The sequence below is a fragment of the Sturnus vulgaris genome, chromosome 7, assembly GCF_052056855.1.
Source record: "Sturnus vulgaris isolate bStuVul1 chromosome 7, bStuVul1.hap1, whole genome shotgun sequence".
NCBI classification, from domain to species: Eukaryota; Metazoa; Chordata; class Aves; order Passeriformes; family Sturnidae; genus Sturnus; species Sturnus vulgaris.
Window position 1 is genome coordinate 24174046 of NC_142249.1, and position 19224 is coordinate 24193269.

Genomic DNA, 19224 nt, shown 5'->3' on the forward strand with positions numbered 1-19224 from the left:
CATCACAATCTTTAGTAAAGGCCAGCGATCCTCTAAATTTCATCCTAAACATAATTATGTGAGAAATCTATCTACAGAAATTATGGGTTCCTCAAAACACTTCATCTGTCATCACCCCATTGAACCAACACTATTTATTTGCTTTCTAAAGGAACGCTAATTGATTTATCTGTTACTTGGAATAGCACCATGATAAATAAATTATCACTTAAACACGATGGATTACTAACATTTCCTTTTCTAATTATATTTATGACATTACCATGTCTTGCTTCATTTAAAAGCTTGCATATGTTTTCCTTATCCCTATAATCTAATCTAAGGTGCAAAGCCTGGACTTGTGCCAGCGAACCCTTTTGTTAATATACCACTGCACTACCAGCGTCCATCTGGAGTTACTGTTCTGCTTGATGTCACACGGCAGATCCTACCTGCATGGAAGATGAAAGGACATTCAAGGCACATATCAAGGGATGACAGTTTTCTTTGTGATGAACCACAGAGTCACAGCTTGTTAAGTAAGACTGTGACAGTGATAAAAGACAAAGCCATCATTTTATAGCAGAATATGGCCTATCGGTACATGACAAGCCATACTATCTCTGCTCACACATGCTGACATCTCATAATGCATTCTCCCAAGTGCTGGACAGAAATAGTCCCTGAAGACAGCACCACTAGAGAGTAATAGCATACTGCTTATCTGGGAGCAAATGAATGGAAAAAACCTGAAGTGTACAATGTGTCCCTACTAAAATCACAGATAAGGTGAGCTCTCAGCTGAAAGTATTTTCAAATTTCATTAGAAGTTCAATTGCTTTTGAATCAAACAATAAGGACAGTTATATTATCTCCATTGTCAACTATTTAGACCCTTTCCACTATGATATGGTTTTTAAATGTTGAAGGTAAATTTACAAAAATCTGTTGGGAGACTTCTTTTCTGAGGGCTGTGCATCCATAATGTGCATACAGTCTTGCACTGTACTTAACATTCTTCACACTCGACATCTTCCCAGCCTGTCCAAATATCACTAGCTGCTGCTCACAGGCTCCCAAGCTGGCCTGCAGGGTGAAAGCCCATGGGAATGTAGGTTATGGTGAGGGTCTAACAGCCAGACACCTCCCAGAGCAGGCAGCATAGAGGGACTGGGAGGGGACATTGTCAGCAGAGGTGGCAGTAAAAAACTTGAGGCTGATACCTTGCTGGAGGGAATGGGAAGACTTCGTGGCTTCCTGGGGAGAAAAAAAATCCTGAAAAGAACATCAAGAAGGAAAATATTTAGCTTGAAAGAATAGGGAAATATGCAAAAGGGTTACGAACTAGCAGGGGAGTATAAGGAAAGAGAAAACACCTTTTGCCTCTAAGGATACTTGTCAGTTAAGTCAGGCTCTTCTCTTGGTTTTAGCTCAAGCCTTTTGATAGTCCCCAAACAAAAGTTTTCATGATATATTTATGCTACTATTGGAAGTAATTGCAGTCCACCTGAATGGAAGAAATGAATTCTATCTCCTCTAGTGATTCCTATGAAACCTCTGGCTCCCTACACTCCCACAAGGACACAGCAACTCTTCTGCAAGTGCAGCTCATGAGAAGGGGCAGAGAACAGCAGTGCAATAAAAAAATGAAGTGATGTTTACAGAGATAACCCTGTATGACTGCAAAATTAATGGTGATGTGATGATGTAAGTGCTGTTTATCAGCAAGGAGCAGTCAATGTGGTTAACAAGAGTGTTCAGGCTGAGCATTAATCACATGGGCTAAGCTGACTTGCTCTCCTGGTGCTGTTGTACAACTGAGATGCGTTGGCTGCATTGGCTGGGGGTTGTAAGCCTTCAAAAGTGCCAGTGAAAACCTGTCTTCCACTCTCCTCTCGAGCTCTATAGTGCATAGATCTCCCCTTCCTACTGTACATGCAGCCATCCCCTCATGGAATCTGTCCATCTAGCACAACCAAAACCTCTGTTCTTCCTATAACTCACCCATAAATATCTGCAAAACTCACTGGTTAATCACCTGCAAAATTTTCCACTGTACACCATAAAATACTAGCCACAAAGGTGAAGCAGCCCATGTCTTGAGTGGTGCCTTCCATACTAATCAGCATTTATTGTTTTCTTGTGCCCTCCCCATCTGTTAAATGAATGTCTCTTATCTTCATACATAAATATTAAATTCTTTGGTATAGTTGTAATATAGTAAGCACAATAAATAGCAGTAATGTTAACTACTGTATTTAATACAGAGTACATTCATCACTTATCCCCTTTCCATTCTCATTTTCATGTCTTCCTTTTATGGTGGTTTTCAGACCTGAAACTGCTATCTTCCTCCACTGATGTTGTTTTGCAGGAAGCCCTCTCTGCTAGATGGAACAGAAAAATTATATTGAAAGACAAAATATTTCAGTATTAAACTCTGAAAACATTTCAGGCACTACATGATATTTGACTGTCACAGACTCATTAAGTACCAGGTTGGAAGAGATCTTAAGGATTAACTGACCCAATCTTTCTTGGCAAAAGTTTAGTCAAGAAACAATGGCTCTGCACTCTGTTCAGCTGAATCTAAAAAGTGTCTGGCACTGGGAAAGGTGTCCAGTATTGGGGAAGAAACAATATTTGAGTAATACAGAGCATGTAAACACGACCACAGTGTGGTACATAGAGCTGTGTTGATAACAGATTAGAAAGATCCCAAAACACAGAGCTTTTGCAGATGGAGTCCCACCATCTGCTACACCTCAGCCAATAAATCCTCTGTCTTAGCTTCATATGAGCTTGGACAGATTGTTTCCCTTTCCAGAACAACCACCACTCACAACTTGTTGTCTCCACTCCTTCACTGGTGCAGTACAGACAGCCATAGTTAGTTTGAGGCAGGTCTCCTTCCTGTAAAGTCTTAGATATGCATTTACCTGGCTATAAAGGATATGCAATGTCTTATCTCTTCTAATTTTACTGTGGTCATGTTTTTGAAAGCTCTTAATCCTGAAATGATGTGATTATGTGAGAGTTACAGTTTTCATTTGAAGAAAAACGCTTTAAAATTTAAAGAAGAATGTTCAAAAATCTGAATCCATAGAGAGAGGAAATCACCTTTTCTTGTTTTAAATTTTTTCCTGATTTTTCAGCCATTCTAAAGATTTTGGCATATTCTGTTCTAGACAATTTACAATTGGAATTAGCTCTACTAAAACATTTAATTGACTTGAACCAGACTGAATTTTTAGGTTTTAAGCTCATGACAAAGATCACACTTTTTCACACATTCTGACATACACATAAATTTTAAAAGTGTATCAAGGTTAAATTCTCAAGAAATGTTATAGCTTCTCTGTTTTCTTCTAGTCAAGCCACGACAGGATTTTGAATTGGAAAGGACAAGTGGTTTTATGAAGATAATCACCTGAAAATACTTTATTTTTAGAAATTCATAAAGCATAGCTAGCTTTTTTGCTAGAGTTTTTAAGCTATATGCACACTGTGGTTTCAACAGGGACTACTAGTGCCACAACACCACAAAAAAGACTATTTCCTCAATACTTTCAGCTTAGTGAGAGACATAAAGTGCTGGAAAGTGTGTAAGAAGAGAAGCCATAGTGAGAATTACCACTCAGCTTTTAGATCAAAAAGGCTGATTAAGCACTGAAGGTTTTGGAAAGATTTTCAAACATAATTGATGCCATAAATAATCAGAATTTTGCTGTTCAACTTGGTAAACTTATTGAATATTGTCTCACATATGATAACTTTTAATATTGAGGCAGGCTTCTTATATATTTAGAAAGAGATAGCCTAAAGCCTAAACCTGTCCCTGGAGACGGTTGCAAATATGAAAATACAGAGAATATGTATGTTGATGACTGAACCCTGCCATTGTTCACGTTAGCTCTCCATTGTTTATCTTACTAAGAAGCTCCTAGAATTACATAGGAGAGTGCCAACAATTTGAGATATTTTCCACAGGGCAGGAGCTCTAGGCTCTATCTGTAGCTCTTGAGGGGCCAGAGGCTGCCAGAGTGGTCAGGCTTCACTCCGCCTGCCATAGCACAGGACCTAGGGGTCTGCATTTACCACACATTCCAGGGCAGGCTGCAAAGAAGAACCTTAACAGAGCCATGGGATGGAAGAAAAGCATGTATTAGAAGCAGTGAAGGACTAGGGTTAGATGTCAAATGACTAACATTTCCCAATTTTCTGTTGTTTCTCTGTACAAGTTGTTTTAGGTTCACTGATATCTTGAAGAAGGAGCAATAATGAATGTCAGGAAGACTTTCTTTATGACTCAGGAACAACCACTGGAATATATTTGAGACATTTGGTCATTCCTTTACCTTGGCCCTCATCATATCTGAATATTCAAAAATGCACATGAGGGGTTTTTCATGCAGCATCAGAGTTTTTGGATTTGCAATGCACAAGTTACTCATGTAAGGCATGCAGTGCACAGTGAATATGAGATAACCTCCTCCTTGTCAAAGATAAGGTGTGAACTTACTGATGCTTTTCGGAAGTGGAGTAAATTGCTTCACACATTTCTAGCTAAGAGAATTTGCAAAAGGAGTTGGTGTGGAGTAGTTTATGAGCGTGAATTCACAGTACAATTTTTTTCTTTATGGTAACCTTTAATGTAGAGAAGCATTCAGTCATCTTAATTCTGAGAGTCTTAGTTCAAAAAGTGACCAGAGTTTTAAAAAAATGCAATGTAATATTCTTGTGTTTTCTTCTGCAATGCCCCTCCTCCCTAAGCTGAATTACACACTTTTCAGTTATTTCTGATTTCAAGGGTGACAGTATGAGATATCTTTCTCGAAAAATAAATATAGTGATAACATGGGCTGTTGACAGACAGCTGAAATAAGAAGACATTCTAGGAAATTAGTATTGTAATTAGTATACTAATAGTATACTGAAAATCTTACGTAACTTTTTATAGTTTAGGTCTTGCATCTTCCCTGGTATCTTGCCTTGCTTAATAAGTTCAAAACCAAAGGAATCCTGCCTCTTGTAAAGCTGGAACTTCTGAATCCAGACCTCTTTGGCACATGAGGAAGAACCCAGCAAGAGAAGCACTTCTCACCAAATCCTGCTGTCATTACAGATGCACAAGGATTTTTAAAAGCAAGAATCTTGCACAGGGGTTTATGCATTCTGGTTTTGACACTCTCCAAGGATGGCAACTGCACAAAATCATCTGCAAAGAATCAGGCTTTTAGCCATATTTTTAATTGTTCTGTTCAAATTCACACTTCATTTAAAATGCTCATGGAGGTGGAGTGCTAGTGAACGTGTCAACCTTTTTGAAATGTGCTGAATCACAGGAAAGGTGAGGATGCTTACTTAGAGAAGGTGTCCTGGGCTAGAAAGCTTGAGTAATATAAAACTAAATAAAACAAGATTCTTTCTGAGTCCTCACAGGATCAACATCATCACTTTCCACAAGATCCTAACACAAAGCATTTAATCCAAAATCCTAGGCTTTTCAACCTAGTAATAACCTACCTATAAAAACTAATTTCTATGACCCCAGACTCTGGTTAAAGATGAAAGGTCAGTCAACTGGATAGAGTTCAGTGACTCTAAGCAGAAAATGAAAAATAAAGAACAGTAAAAATTAATTCCTTGAATTCACTTCTTTCAATTTCAGTGCTCTATTAGGCTGCTTTAGGTATGACTTCATTTAAATACAGCACAATTTCAGGTGCTTAACTAAATGTTGATCAGCTGGTATTCTTCTTAAAAAACATTCTTTGCAAGTTCAGCTTTGTTACTTGATACCTGATTTTCCAAAATGCTGAGCACCTGCAGCTCCCAGTGGCTTCATTTTCACAGTAACCACAGTTACCCAGGAAATCAGGTCAGAGCACACTGGTACTCACGTGGCAAGGCCCCAGTTTTCAGTGGAAAACTATACATTTTGAAGACTAGGGCATTTTTTATTTTGCTACACCTTCTACTAAGAAGTGTCTATTTTTCCACAGCAGATGCTGGAGCCCTGTTCTTTTAAGCTGCCAACATCCCAGATTCTGTTTCCAAGCTCATCTATTTAAAGAGTGAGGATTGTCATGCAGGAAAGTACCTTAAAAATAGGGTGCAGGGTCTAGACCCAGCTCCCTATTTATTCCATTCTCTATGCCAATAGCAAGGAAAAATAAATTATGAACAGATGCTTGCTTCTGTCCTGCTCCGAATTCTGGCCAGACAGACTATCTGAAAAGGTAGGCTGAAAAGAGGCTGCTTTTTTCTAAAGGTACAGATATTTATTCACAGGAACAAGAGAACAGAGATGAAAAAGGTAAAAGAATTAGGACTCTGAAAAGTAAAATTTCTTAGAGCTGCTTGCAAGGTGACACAGCTTTCCACCTCTCCATATGCAGAGGCTCCTTCTATAAATCCATACTTGTGCTACATAATCTGAGGTACTTGGATAGATCAGGCTAATGCAGAGTTCCTTGTTTCAGTGACTCTGCAGAGCACAACTGGAGATTAGGAAAATAATTATTCACTGCAAAAAGGAGTGTATATGACATTAATCGAGATTATAAAAAGCTAACTACTTCTGGGGCTAAAAAATTGTGCTATCCCAAATTCACATTAATAGCATCCAATTACTGTCTGTGGTTATGTAACTGTTCATCTCACTATGTGGCCACTTACTGCTGGAGTGTGTTGCTGCTCAGCATAAATTGCACAGAGCACAGTGCGTAAAGGCACTAATGGCATTTACTTTGCATTTTTCAGCACAGGGATAAACAAAAATATATTCTGAAACAAAACTGCAAGTTGGGGGGAGAGGTCATGCCAAGCAAATTTTAAATTTTTTTTTATGTTTTAAAATTAGTTCAGTTGCAGAGTGAATGGGAATGTTGGTTGGGTGGTTGGTTGGTTGGGTTGAAATTTTTTGTAGCAAAAACATATGATTGTTATGGGGTATAAAAGAAAGTAAATGTTTTCTGCTTCAAATACGTAGTAAAAAAGAGTACACTATCACATAAAACAAACCATTAATTTTAGAGGGTTTATTTCCCTGAATGCTACACAAATATTTCAGATCTCAAAGTGCACATCCTTCGAATATGGGAACTTTTACTGAGCAGTCTGCGTGTGTGCACTGACCAAATAAAATGTCAATGAGCCTCTACTGATAAGAACAAGCAGAGATAAAGGGGACAGAAAGATCTGTGAGTCAGTAAATACTGCAAAGAACAATCATAGCAGGTCAGGCAATTATCACAAGAAGAAAAAGACACTGATAAGTCCAGCAAATAAAATGTGATCCCCTCATAAGCCACGAACATCAGAGAGAATGACAGCAGACTAAAGCTGGGGTTCACAGGACATTAACCTTTCTGAATGGAGGGCTGACTATTGCTGTGGCACCAAATCCAACAAGCAGTCTGTTTGTACAGCAAATTACCTATTTCCTTTGTAGAAGAGAAAACAGAGTGTTTGAGTAGTAAAGCTACTGTGAGAACGAAGGAAACAAAATCAATGAGCCAAAACATGAGGGAGCAGTTGCGAACTGAAACAATGAACGAAAGAGTAATGAAAGATAAAAGCTAAAGGCTGAAGCAGCTGGAGAAAAGAAAAATAGGCTGTAATGATTTCTGAGAGGACGGTTTTTCATTTTCTTCATGGTTAATGGCGAGATTTCATTGACCCCTGCTGAAGCAGGATCAGGATTCTTAAGATGGGAACAAAAATGGTTGAAAAAGGACAAAAAGCAGAACAAGTAGTGAAAGGATTCAGTGTGAAAAAAATCCAATAGATACTGAATCTTCCCCCATTATAAACATAATTTCTGCCTGTGTTGGAATGGAGATTTCAATTTGCTGCTATCTACTAAAAAGTAATAATTTAGCAAGCAGTCACCACGGGGGTTTTTCTCCATAAAGAACAAAACCTTTAACAGCTTGTTCTCACAATAATAACATTTCGTAATCTTCAACATTTTATCTGAAATATAAGGGGGTCTGAAAGTATGCAGCTGATCCTCAGCTCCTTCGGAAGTGCCTGCAAGATTCCCTTCCTATAATGTAGTGTATAAGGTAATACTAAGGAAATAGACATTATACTATAATGGTGGTATCCGCTGGTATTGAGCTTAACTTCTGAAATTTTCTACATAAGGCAAAAATCCTCCTGCTTTGTATAAATGAACATATATCATGAGTTACAATATGAGTTGACAGATAAAATCATGAGTTGAGAGATAGTCAAACTTATTTCTGGAAATAACCCAGACACCCTATTTTATTCAAGATTTTTTTTAACTAGCCCTGACAAGTTTTCTGAGATAAAAGCAGTATTGTAAAATCAGAATTCAGCCTTGTAAGTTAGCTAATATTATGCTCTATCCAGCAGAGCCACAATGCAAAAGTCTAACATCAGATATTCAATACATTTCTGTCAAAACACATATTAGCTTAACAAGGATCTACGTTATGAGCCGTATTAATCAGGTGTTTGCAAACAACAGCTTTTATCAGGACTGATCATTTTCTTGACAGAATTAAAAAATCAGTAGGTGAAAGTTAGACAGTAGATGCAATATATTTAAATTTACATTGTATTTATATTTAAATTTTAAAATTAAACTTTAAAGAGTGGCTTGCATGAAAGGATTTTGACAGATTAAAATCATAACTGAGGGGTATCAATATGTGTAAATGCATCAGAATTGTGTAAGAGGCTAGCTAGAAAGGGGAATTATTAATAATAAAATAATTATGGTGAAATTAAGAAAAATAAAGAGCATAGCTTCAAGAAAAAGTTTCATATATACATATAAGAAAGGGGAAAAATCTTTGAAGACAGACATTTGTGGCAAAACTGAATAACAATTCAAGCAAAAATATTTAGTGCAATATATGGACAAATTAAGCAGGTGTATATTGCTCCATTTCTCAAGCAATGTTAAAACTTAATACCAGATAGATGTACAAAACAAGAGATGCCCCAGAAAAATATCTATACCATGATCAAAGGCTCAAAAAGACATAACCAATGTGTAACTGTAAATGTTCAGGGAAAGAAAAAATGCATAGAAGAACTTAAAAATAAAAGAATGAGACTGTTTCTCATATTAATTTCCCCCCAGCCTTACAGATAACTTCTTAAAATCTGAGATACTTCCAGTGGAAAAGTAAAATAGGTATGGTTAAGGAGATGGACTAATATGAGTGCAGAGACTGATCACAAGGGTATCAAATACACATTTTGAGTACCTGAAACTAATAATGGGCCCCCAAACCCAATATTGCATCCCTTGACTTCTGCACTTATCAGGTCAGGATGATTTGTAGATGCTTCATGTGGGACACTGCATGCTACAGTGGCAGGGCCTCCATGGCCAGAGACCCTGGCACTCCCTGCCGTGGGGACAGCACAGGCGCAACCAAAGGTAGAAAGGTTTCCTCCTCTCTTTCTCAAAAATGCAGCTGAAGGCATGAATAGTGGTGAAAACTCTTTCCTTTGAGACAGTCTGTGTGTTTAATGCTTTCTGAGGAAGAAACTGAACTCAAATCCTAATTTGTGAGCTGGTGAACTCTAGAACATGATAGAAAAGGTGAACAGCCTTGTCATTTTCTCCATTAACTCAAAGAAAGGGAGACTGCAGAAAAAATGCAGCCTGTTTCTGCAGATATGCTTTTGGCACACTGCAAAGAAACTTCTTAGGTTAAGTCTCAGAGTCAATTAAAGTGAAGGAATGTCTGCTTCTGGGGTTCCAGCCATATTTAGAAAGAAAAATAAGTAATAAGATGGCTTCATAGACATCATCTGCTCTGAGCATCTACAGGATGGGCTTAGGGATTTTAAGATGGAAGAGGGAGCTCCTTATTGAATTTAGGCTCCACAAACGTTAAATAGTGGCTAAATTGATTTAGATAATTTGTATCTACTCAGCTGTTGTCTTAGGTGCCTAAATCCTTTCCTGGAACTGGACCAGGAGAGAGCAGAGCATTGTGCTGTTAAGTGCTCTGCTTTTACAGAAAATCAATGCCAAACTACCATATTCTCATTTAGAAGATCCTCCCTCAGCATTTGTATAGCTTGCCATTATGCAACTAATTGGACACATTATAAGTGCTTAAAGATATTGAAGGACCTTAACAAGGAGGAAAACACAATTATTTAGTTTAGTAGAAGAGTATGAAAATCAAAAGAAAATTCATGTATGTAGGAACTATTGAGAGTTTATTGTATGCAGATGAGGCACTACTATGGACTTTAAAAAGTGGCAGAAACTTCATCAATTCTATTATTTAAAAAGAGAATAAACATATCACTGATAAGTAGGAGGAACATGATATTGCTGGGCAGCTGATGTTGTGTGACCTGTGGGAACATGACCTGTCATGGGGCTGCTATTTTCTTGCCAACAATTTCTGAATTATCCGGTTTTACTTATTTGATCCAGGATGGTAAATCCCTGCCTGGGACCTTCTGAAGATTATATTTTTCTCAGAAGTAAAGTAATGAAGATAGAACTAGGTGAGGTAACACTTTTTGTAGAAGTGATAAAGCCTATTACACAATCAATATCACAAATGCTCTAAAAGAGAGCATCCGTTATTCTCTCCTAAAATCCAAGGGAGAGGAAATGTTGAGCTCCATTGTTCTTCAGATATGTTTCTCCATACTTTGGGAACGTTTTACAATACAGAAGGTTGACCAACAAACACTAAACTCTGAGAACTGATCTTTGCTCTGAAGGTCAGGATCTGAGCCACACCTCATGAAAAGCAAATCAATGAAGTCTGGTCCACTGTGGAATCTCATTTTCCTTATTTCTCTGTGATGATTGGGTTGGCCCCAAAAGCCACCCATATCCTGGGCTGCATCTAAAGGAGCATGGGCAGTGGGCAGTAGGTCAAGAGAAGTGATTCTGGCCCTCTAATCTGCTCTGGTGAGACCACACCTGTAGCACTGCATCCAGCTCTGAGGTCCCCTACATAAGGACACAGAACTGTAGGAGTGAGTCCAGAGGAGGCCATGATGATGAGCAGGGCTCTAGAACATCTCTCCTGTGAAGACAGGCTGAGAGAGTTGGGATTTTTCAGCCTGGAAAAGTCTCTGGGCAGATTTTATTGCACCTTCCAATACCTGAAGGGAACCTACAAGAAAGATGGAGAGGGACTTTTGTCAAGGACATGAGATAAAAGGACAAGGCAGAACGAGTTTAAGCTGAAGGAGGGTAAGTTTCAGTTAGACATTGGGAAGGAATTCTTTATTCATAGCGTGATGAGTCCCTCGGAATCCAGAGAATCTGTGGATGCCCCATCCTTGGAAGAGTTCAAGTACAGGTTGGATGGGGCTCCGAGTAACCTGGCCTGGTGGAAGATGTCACTGCTCATGGAAGAGGGCTTGGAACGGGATAATTTTTAAGGTCCCTTCCAACCCAAAGCATTCTATGCTTCTCTGGTTCTATGAAAAAAAGGACAGCAAAACTATCATGCAAATAGAGAAAGTCACTGACCTCTGGAGATACATAGACTTTTATTCAGGGTAACTTCTTTGGTTAAGGGAGTTATCCACTTGCCAACTTGTCCAGGAAAACACACAACTTAAAAAAAAAAAATCATCTATTTCAACACAAGTAGTAAAAAGAATTTTAAAAATCACAAAATTGGCAAGCATTATACACAAACTTGGTTAAGTTCACCCTATTTCAACCCAAAATATATTACCTGAAAAATAATATTTTTATTTAAAAAAAGTTTTAGAAGTTATTCCTGTTATTAACATTTTTCCAATTCATATTTTTCCATTTCCTTCAATACATTTTACCTTTAAAAATTTTATTTATTAAAATCTTATCTTTTCACTGAAATATATGGATATTTTTACAAAATAAAAAATGTGAAATCCACATTGGAAAAAATATAAAATGGAAATAAAAATGGGAAACGGGTAAATCTTGGGCTCTATTAAATGGAAAGAGCTTTAAAATGTCAGAACACCAGATGCACTTTGACAGGTAAATGTAGTTAAACATATCAATAGTGAAAAGTTCACTGTATAGACTTCTGGAAAGATCAGCAAACAAAAGAAACAATAACCTTTTTTTCCCCTTAATTTTTTTTAAGCCAAACTTACCTTTTCTTGCATCCTGGGTTAGCAGTTTTGAATGCTTGGAGAAGGGCAAGCTGTAGTCAGTTTGCATTTAAGATGTAGAGTGCACTGTGAGTCTGATAATAAATTATTTAAATGAAAATTGCTTCCATTTCCAGGAGATCTTAGGAATCTGGTGAATATAAACCTCCACAGGAGCATTTTAAAATCTCTGTTTATTCACAGCAAAGGCTTTAAAAAACATTGAATAATGAGTCAAAAATGTTGATTCTCTGTCCTTCTATATCTATTATATTAATTGTTTACTAAGCAGTGTAAAGGAAGGTATTTTCTATGTAGAGCCCACTCAAAGACATCAGAATAACTTCCCAAAGGCAATATACATTCACTTTCAAACAGGGAATATTTCCCTTAAAAGATACTCTATTAATTTTCCAAGTAATTGCCTAGCTTTTAGGAAAAATATTCAAATAATCTCCAGGGTTTGCACAGCCTTTTTAACAAGGATACCTGCATGCCTCTTTATTTTTTAAATACTTTTATTTTACTAATAGGAAATAGAGCCTCACAGAAACATAAGTGGCTTTTGGCTTCATTGGCTGCAGATTGCCAAGTGCATTTCTGTCAAATTCAAGCCAACATCTTAAAAGCCAGGACAAAGCTGCAATGCAAGTGCGAGGATGCACAGCAACACAGCCACTCTCCCTGCATTCCACATTGTGTGTTCTGTTGGTAAAGGTCAGGTATGAGGGGCTGCATCTTCTTCACCCATGCCACACCATCTCTCTCCTTCTGGAAGCATTGGTTATCCTAAGCAACCTCCTGCTCCAGAGAGGCAGAAGAGCTTTTTACACAAAGGTGTCAGACAGGCAGACCTCACAGTCAATACACTAGTTACATGTAAAGAAATCAACTCAGCCTGTTTCTTGTCTTTATAACAATTCTTTTTCAGTAATAACAGGAGGAGGACTGAGATTCGTACCTACAGTGTTGTTTTCTATCCTGTCACACTGTTCAGAAATAACAATTTCCCAAAAAATGATTAGATGGCAAAGTCCTGGTATAGCTAACTTTATATTATCCCTCCTTCATTCTTAAAATACAATAAAATAGAGCAAGCTTGTTATGAACTATCAGAACATAGATGGCTGCAGTACCTCTGCTGCAGTGCTTAAGCTCTCAGAGGCCCAGGGCAGCTGGAAGTAGAACAGTGCCAGGAAATGAAAACATAAACTTCCACCAGGAGAACAATTTATGTCTTCTGGAGGACTGTTGTCATCAAAAGCACATGACATGTTCATGCTTCATTGCTGAAGAAATGTAATTTCCAATCAGTTTTGAATATATTACGTAAATTTACGTGAACTCTGGCAAACCTTAGGGCTTTCTCGTCACTGTATCATCACACATCTCATGACAGATATAATATTCTGCCTAAAACATACATTATTTGAACTAGTGCCCTATGGAGAAAGAATCAGTTACAGATTTTTTTAGATTAAAATCCAAACATTTGGGTTTTTTACACCTGTATACATGCTTTTATTTTTGTTTTCAAGGCTAAAAATGGTTAATTCTGTGTTAGTGATAACCAAGACCACTGAATGATTATTCATTATCTGTCAGAACTAGTCAAATGAAATATATCCATTAATATAATCAGTAATTATACCCCACATCAATCACCAAACTATTCAGCATTTGTCCCTGTTCCATAAATTTTCTATACATAATAGTCACCAAACAAAAAAAAGAATCAAGGTCTGTTTCTGAAAATCTCAGATAAATTATCCTTAAATATTTGTTTCGTTAACCAGCTCTATTGCCTGTCATGTCCCCAAGCAGATGTTAAGTATTCCCCTGACTCCTTTCCTAAGTAAATTAATATCTGATTGCTCACTTATTTTTTAGTGCGTGCCACAGTAACATGATTTTAACCTCATTTTCTTACCTGTGGTCAGGTGCCAGTCCAGAACAAATGATGTCTAGTCACAAGTCTTTATTGTCATCCAAATAAAGTTTCTCCAACCATGACCAGAGAAATTTTTTTGTTCTTTCCTTAGTTCTCTTCCAGCTTCATTCATATTTCAAATACTGTTGTATATATACCTTGTAAAGTAAAAACAATGCAAAAAACCCGATTTGTTTAATTAGTTTCTGTCTGATGAGTTATTCATTTTCTCAACTCAAAAGTGTTTAAATGTATTCTCTAACCAGTAGTATAGGTATCTTATATGCTGATCTTTAAAGAGAATATCCTAAAATCTATTTTCAACTCTAAGACAATCAGAGCTGGGTCAAGTTAGCTCAGGATATTTCCAACTCCTAACCTTGGCAGCATCTCTTTGCCCTATTGGAGTGATAAAGGCAGAAAGGCTTCATCGTTTCCCATAAATACATAGGTATTTTTACTCCTTCTAAAAGAATATGAAACCTTCTTTTTTAAGTAATTGGGAGAAGGAACAAGTATTTCTAGTTCCAACACTTTTCCTGAGCAGCTACAGCAACTCAGGGACTCAGAGAAACAGGAGGACAGGTGATGAGACATTTCCCATTTTTGAAATGCAGCAGAGGGGACCCTCTGTTGGGCTGGTAATAGCAGGGTTCCCCCAGTGCCTTACTCAGATTTCTTAAGTAGCATCATTGTTTTAAGCATACAAAATTTGGGGTTCCTGCTAAAAGAGAAAGTTTTATCCTCCACCAATCCTTTTTCTAGGTTGATTTCAACCTGAACTGTGAGTACATGAACACTTGTTCCGGCATACGGGAGTAGGCGGCACAGGAGCAAAACAAGAAGACAGAGATGGGAAAGGATGGATTTTTTGGAAACATATATAATTAGTGCCAGCTTCTGAAGCTGTGATGTTAAAGTCAGCACCCCAAGACAGTGATGCTCTGGAATAATCTCCTGGAGCTACTAAGTAACATGTCAACAAACTCAATAACTGAGATTTTTTAGCTAACACAACAAAGAAATACTTCTGCTGATTTATGAAGGATGAGGTGCTTAAGTCCTGTTAGATAATACCAAAATCTAATGGCCATGCAAAAAATCTAAAATTGTTTTGCCTTAATTAAAAACTGGATAGTATGATGGGACTGTTCTAATGATCTGAGTGGAATCACTTATAGAATCATATAATCACTAAGGCTGAAAAAATCTCTAAGATCATTGAGTCTAATCAACACTGAAACTGCTGTGTTTCAGTGTCAATACTGTCATAGATTTCCATCTTCTGATGCTTTATATGGGGGGTGTATTCCTATGTATTTTAGTCCACCAACGTTTTTTAGAGTCTTCCTTAAGGTCAACATGAGCTTTCATGTGATCATATTTTCCAAGTTCTTTTTTTCAATAAAAAATAAAGAAGTTAGCCAGATATCTAAATACAAAATGGTACAGCCTTGATGAAATCAGCACATTTCTGATCTCTTATTCCAGAGACAGATGCATTTTATAAAAATATTCTTTAAATACCTTATGATATTCAGGGATTTAACATAGAAAGAAATCTTTTCCATCAAATTGAGTGGCCACAGAAGAGATAAAAACATGAATAATGCTTATGATCCCTTCATATCCCTAATCAGTCACAGTTTTCAACTGATGTTTTTATTCTTGCATGTTTCAGTGATATCTGACACCACTGAAAACACTGAATTGCTCAGAACTTTTGCCAAACTGATTTAAAAAGTCACTGATTTGCTTACCTGCCCATGCACATGAGATTCTTTCTGGCAATTTTTATTCTTTTTTTTCCCGTGTTCTTTGCACGTATCCAGGGAATTACCCTTTTGCCTATTGTTATCCATTGTTTCTTTGCTTCCTCTGTGTGAAACAGTCTAACTGCACAGTTTAGATTTTACTTATTCAATTTCCCCATTTTGTGATCAAAGTTGAAGTCTATTTATTTTGCCTATATTTTTAATCTGAAACTAGCTAATATTTAACTCTACAGGTCAGGTACAACTTTCCTGTTTAATGTTGTCTCACTATGACAAAGTTCAGATGATAATTATGGAATAGGCATTTATAAGGAGTGCTATATTTATAGTCCATTTTGCAATTTACCATAGTATTTTCATAGTGGTTGGCATGATTTAACTGGCAGCTCTTTGTGAACTCATAGTTAGATAACTGAAATTGAGGATTCGAGCCATTCCTTTAAAAATAAAGCATGAACAGTGTCACAGAGTATTTTCATAGATGTAATACTAGTCTTTATCTAAAAATGTGTAACAATACCTCACAAATATTTTCCAAAATTTTACCTGTTTAAATGCCAAATTATTTCTTTATTCTGAAATAATATTTTAGAAAAGGAGAACTATTTTCTATTTGCTCTATGACAATGTGAATTAAGAACAAAAGCAGTACTACATTTGGGTCATACATGAATATACAGCAACAAATACCTGAAAATTTTAATTTACATTCATCCAGGTAAATAGTAGAAATAACCTGCTTGCTGTTCTTTTGGTTTTTTCCCATTGGCAGTTTATGTAATGAAAATAATGACACAAAGCTGAAAATGTTCACATCCTACAAAGCCACACCCTTTTTCTTGCTGCCATTTCACAGAATCACAGAATATGCTGATTTGGAAGGGACCCACTGAATCCAACTCCCTGCCCTGCACAGCACCATTCCCAAGAGTCACACCATGTGCCCGAGAGCATTGTCCCAACACTTCCTGAACTTTGTCAGGCTTGGTGCTGTGGCCACTTCCCTGGGGAGCCTGTTCCAGTGCCCAGCCACCCTCTGGGTGAAGAACCTGAGTCTATTCCAAGCAAAATATCAGAAATAGTGTAGCCATCAGGACGATGGCAGGGACTGACCCTCTGCACCCAGAACTGGTGAAGCCACACCTCAAATCCTGTGCCGGTTCTGGGGCCCTCTCTCCTAGAAAGACACTGAGATGCTGGAGCTTGTCCAAAAAAAGGCAACAAAACTGGTGAAGGGTCTGGAGTACAAGTCTTATGAGGTACAGCTGAGGGAGCTGGAATTGTTTCACCTGGAAAAAATAATAGAAGCTTGAAGGGCCTCATCGTTCTCTGCAAGGTAGGAGTCAGCCTCTTCTCCTGGATAACCAACAATAGGATGAGAGGAAATGGACACAAGTTGCTCCAGAAGAGGTTAAGATTGCATATTGGGAAAAATTTCTTCACTGAAAGGTTGCAGGGCATTGGAATGGGCTGACAAGGAAAGTGGTTGACTCACCATCCCTGGAGACATTTAAAGGACTTGTGGTTGTAGCACTTAGGAACATGATTTAGTGGTGAACTTGGCAGGTTAACAGCCAGACTCCATGACCTTAAAGGTTTTTTTTTTCCAAACGAAATTATTCTATGATTTTAAGATTAATTTAAAATCAAATTCTTCACATATGCTATTTATTCATTCCTGTTTATTTCTAATGCCTTTGGTTGGTGACTGACTGAATTGGCAATAGCCTTGCTTTAAAGTGTAGATCTGATGTACTTCATTTCAAAGTGCTAAATTATCACTGCTTTGTTTCTTATCAGATTCCTGGGTACATGCCATTTAAAATGTAAACACCCAGCAGACATGATGTAAACATGCAAAGATTTTAGTCAACATGCTGTTTGAGATTCATCTCACATTAGCAAGGACAGCACAGACAACTACCAGCTCCAGGTGTTTAGATCTTTTAACATCTGTAACACATATGCAGGAAAACTATGTTTCTCTTTAAATAAACATTTTCTATTAGAGGTTTCTTACCCAGACTTGCATAACACATTTATTTCCCTGGGTCATTTTCCATTTTACAGCAAATAGATTATAGACAGAACATAGCAATCTGACAGCAGCTTTTCCCTCCATCGATAGCATTTCTATTTAAAGATGAGGATTCAAAATCAGTATTGAAGGTACATGTTCTCTTTTCTAAAGGGAGTCAGTGTACTTGTACATAATTCATCACTTCCGTTAGTTTAGTAAGGCCAAGTTTAAAAATCAAGGAAAATCTGGCACTCTTTTCATTTCAATGTCTATTGCTCTGCAGGTGTGAGTCCATATCTTCACTTAAAGCTAGCTCTATTCTCTGACCATATTACTTGTCTACAGAAATGCTGTTGGTCCTAGCACTGTTGGTTTAACTGGTATCCAAGGAGAGGGTCGTCCCCATTGTACCTTGAGAATACAAGGATCTTCCATTACATTGCTGACCTTGAATCATCAAAAATCTAACAAAAAGTAGACTAAAAAAGGACTCACATATAGTTGCTGCTTCCATTGAGCTTGCTTGGGCCCTAGATATTCCTGGAAGACAAAGCTGGCATTGTTGCTATCAAACTTCTTTTGCCTTTCTTCTCTTTTCCACTTTCTTATTCTCATGCTTTGTCTTCTCTGTTTAAAAAAAAAACAAAAACCAAAAACAAACCAAAAAAGAAAACCACACAAAAAAACCCCAACAAAACAAAACAAAAAAACAAAAAAAAACCCCACCAAAACCAAACCAAACCAAACCAAACCAAAGCAAAACAAAACAAAACAAACAAACAAAAAAAAAACAACCAAAAAAAAACCAAAAAAAAAAAAAACAAACCAAACCAAACCAAAACAAAAAAACCCCAAAAATAACAAAAAAACCCCCACCAAACAAAAAAAAAAAAATATCCTCAGTTCATTTGGTTAACAGGTATGGCCACATAGATAACAGTATGACAGAAAATTAGTCAAGCATGAGTTGGCATCAAATCCAGAAAATGAAGGAAACTTTTATGAGAAAGTAAATTTTCATCCAATGAAATTAAAGAAAGAATATATGAATCCCAAAAAGCTACCAGCACACCTGGCTAATGCAGTTTGTTGCTGCTTCTCAGTGTGAGAATACAGAAACCTGCTACAGTTACTAACTTGTGAAATGGAGACTTACCATAAAATACATATAAATTTCAATAACTATAATAAAACACGCTAGAGTGCAACTTAATTTCCCTGATAAAACTCCATATTCTGCTTCCTGATATTCTTGACTGATAGATTTAAACAATGCAGCCTTCACACTATTTTAAGAGTTAAGCCTGGCAGAGCTATGATCCATGACCTTCAGTACCTGCCATGGGCCTTCATGGATGATTTCTGCTGAACACAGCCCAGAGTAAACACACTCTTGTAGA

At 37.3% G+C, this 19224-nt stretch overlaps 1 long non-coding RNA gene across 1 annotated transcript; it reads right to left on the minus strand.

Annotated features, from left to right (window-relative positions):
• Nucleotides 1-10183: 10183 nt before the first annotated feature.
• LOC148223212 (uncharacterized) lies at nt 10184-18534 on the minus strand. The gene is made up of 5 exons (XR_015804706.1): nt 18320-18534; nt 14030-14187; nt 12103-12309; nt 11483-11569; nt 10184-11120 (listed from the first exon to the last, which is right to left on the minus strand). It is a non-coding gene; the product is annotated as an uncharacterized LOC148223212 (long non-coding RNA).
• Between the last annotated feature and the right edge of the window lie 690 nt (nt 18535-19224).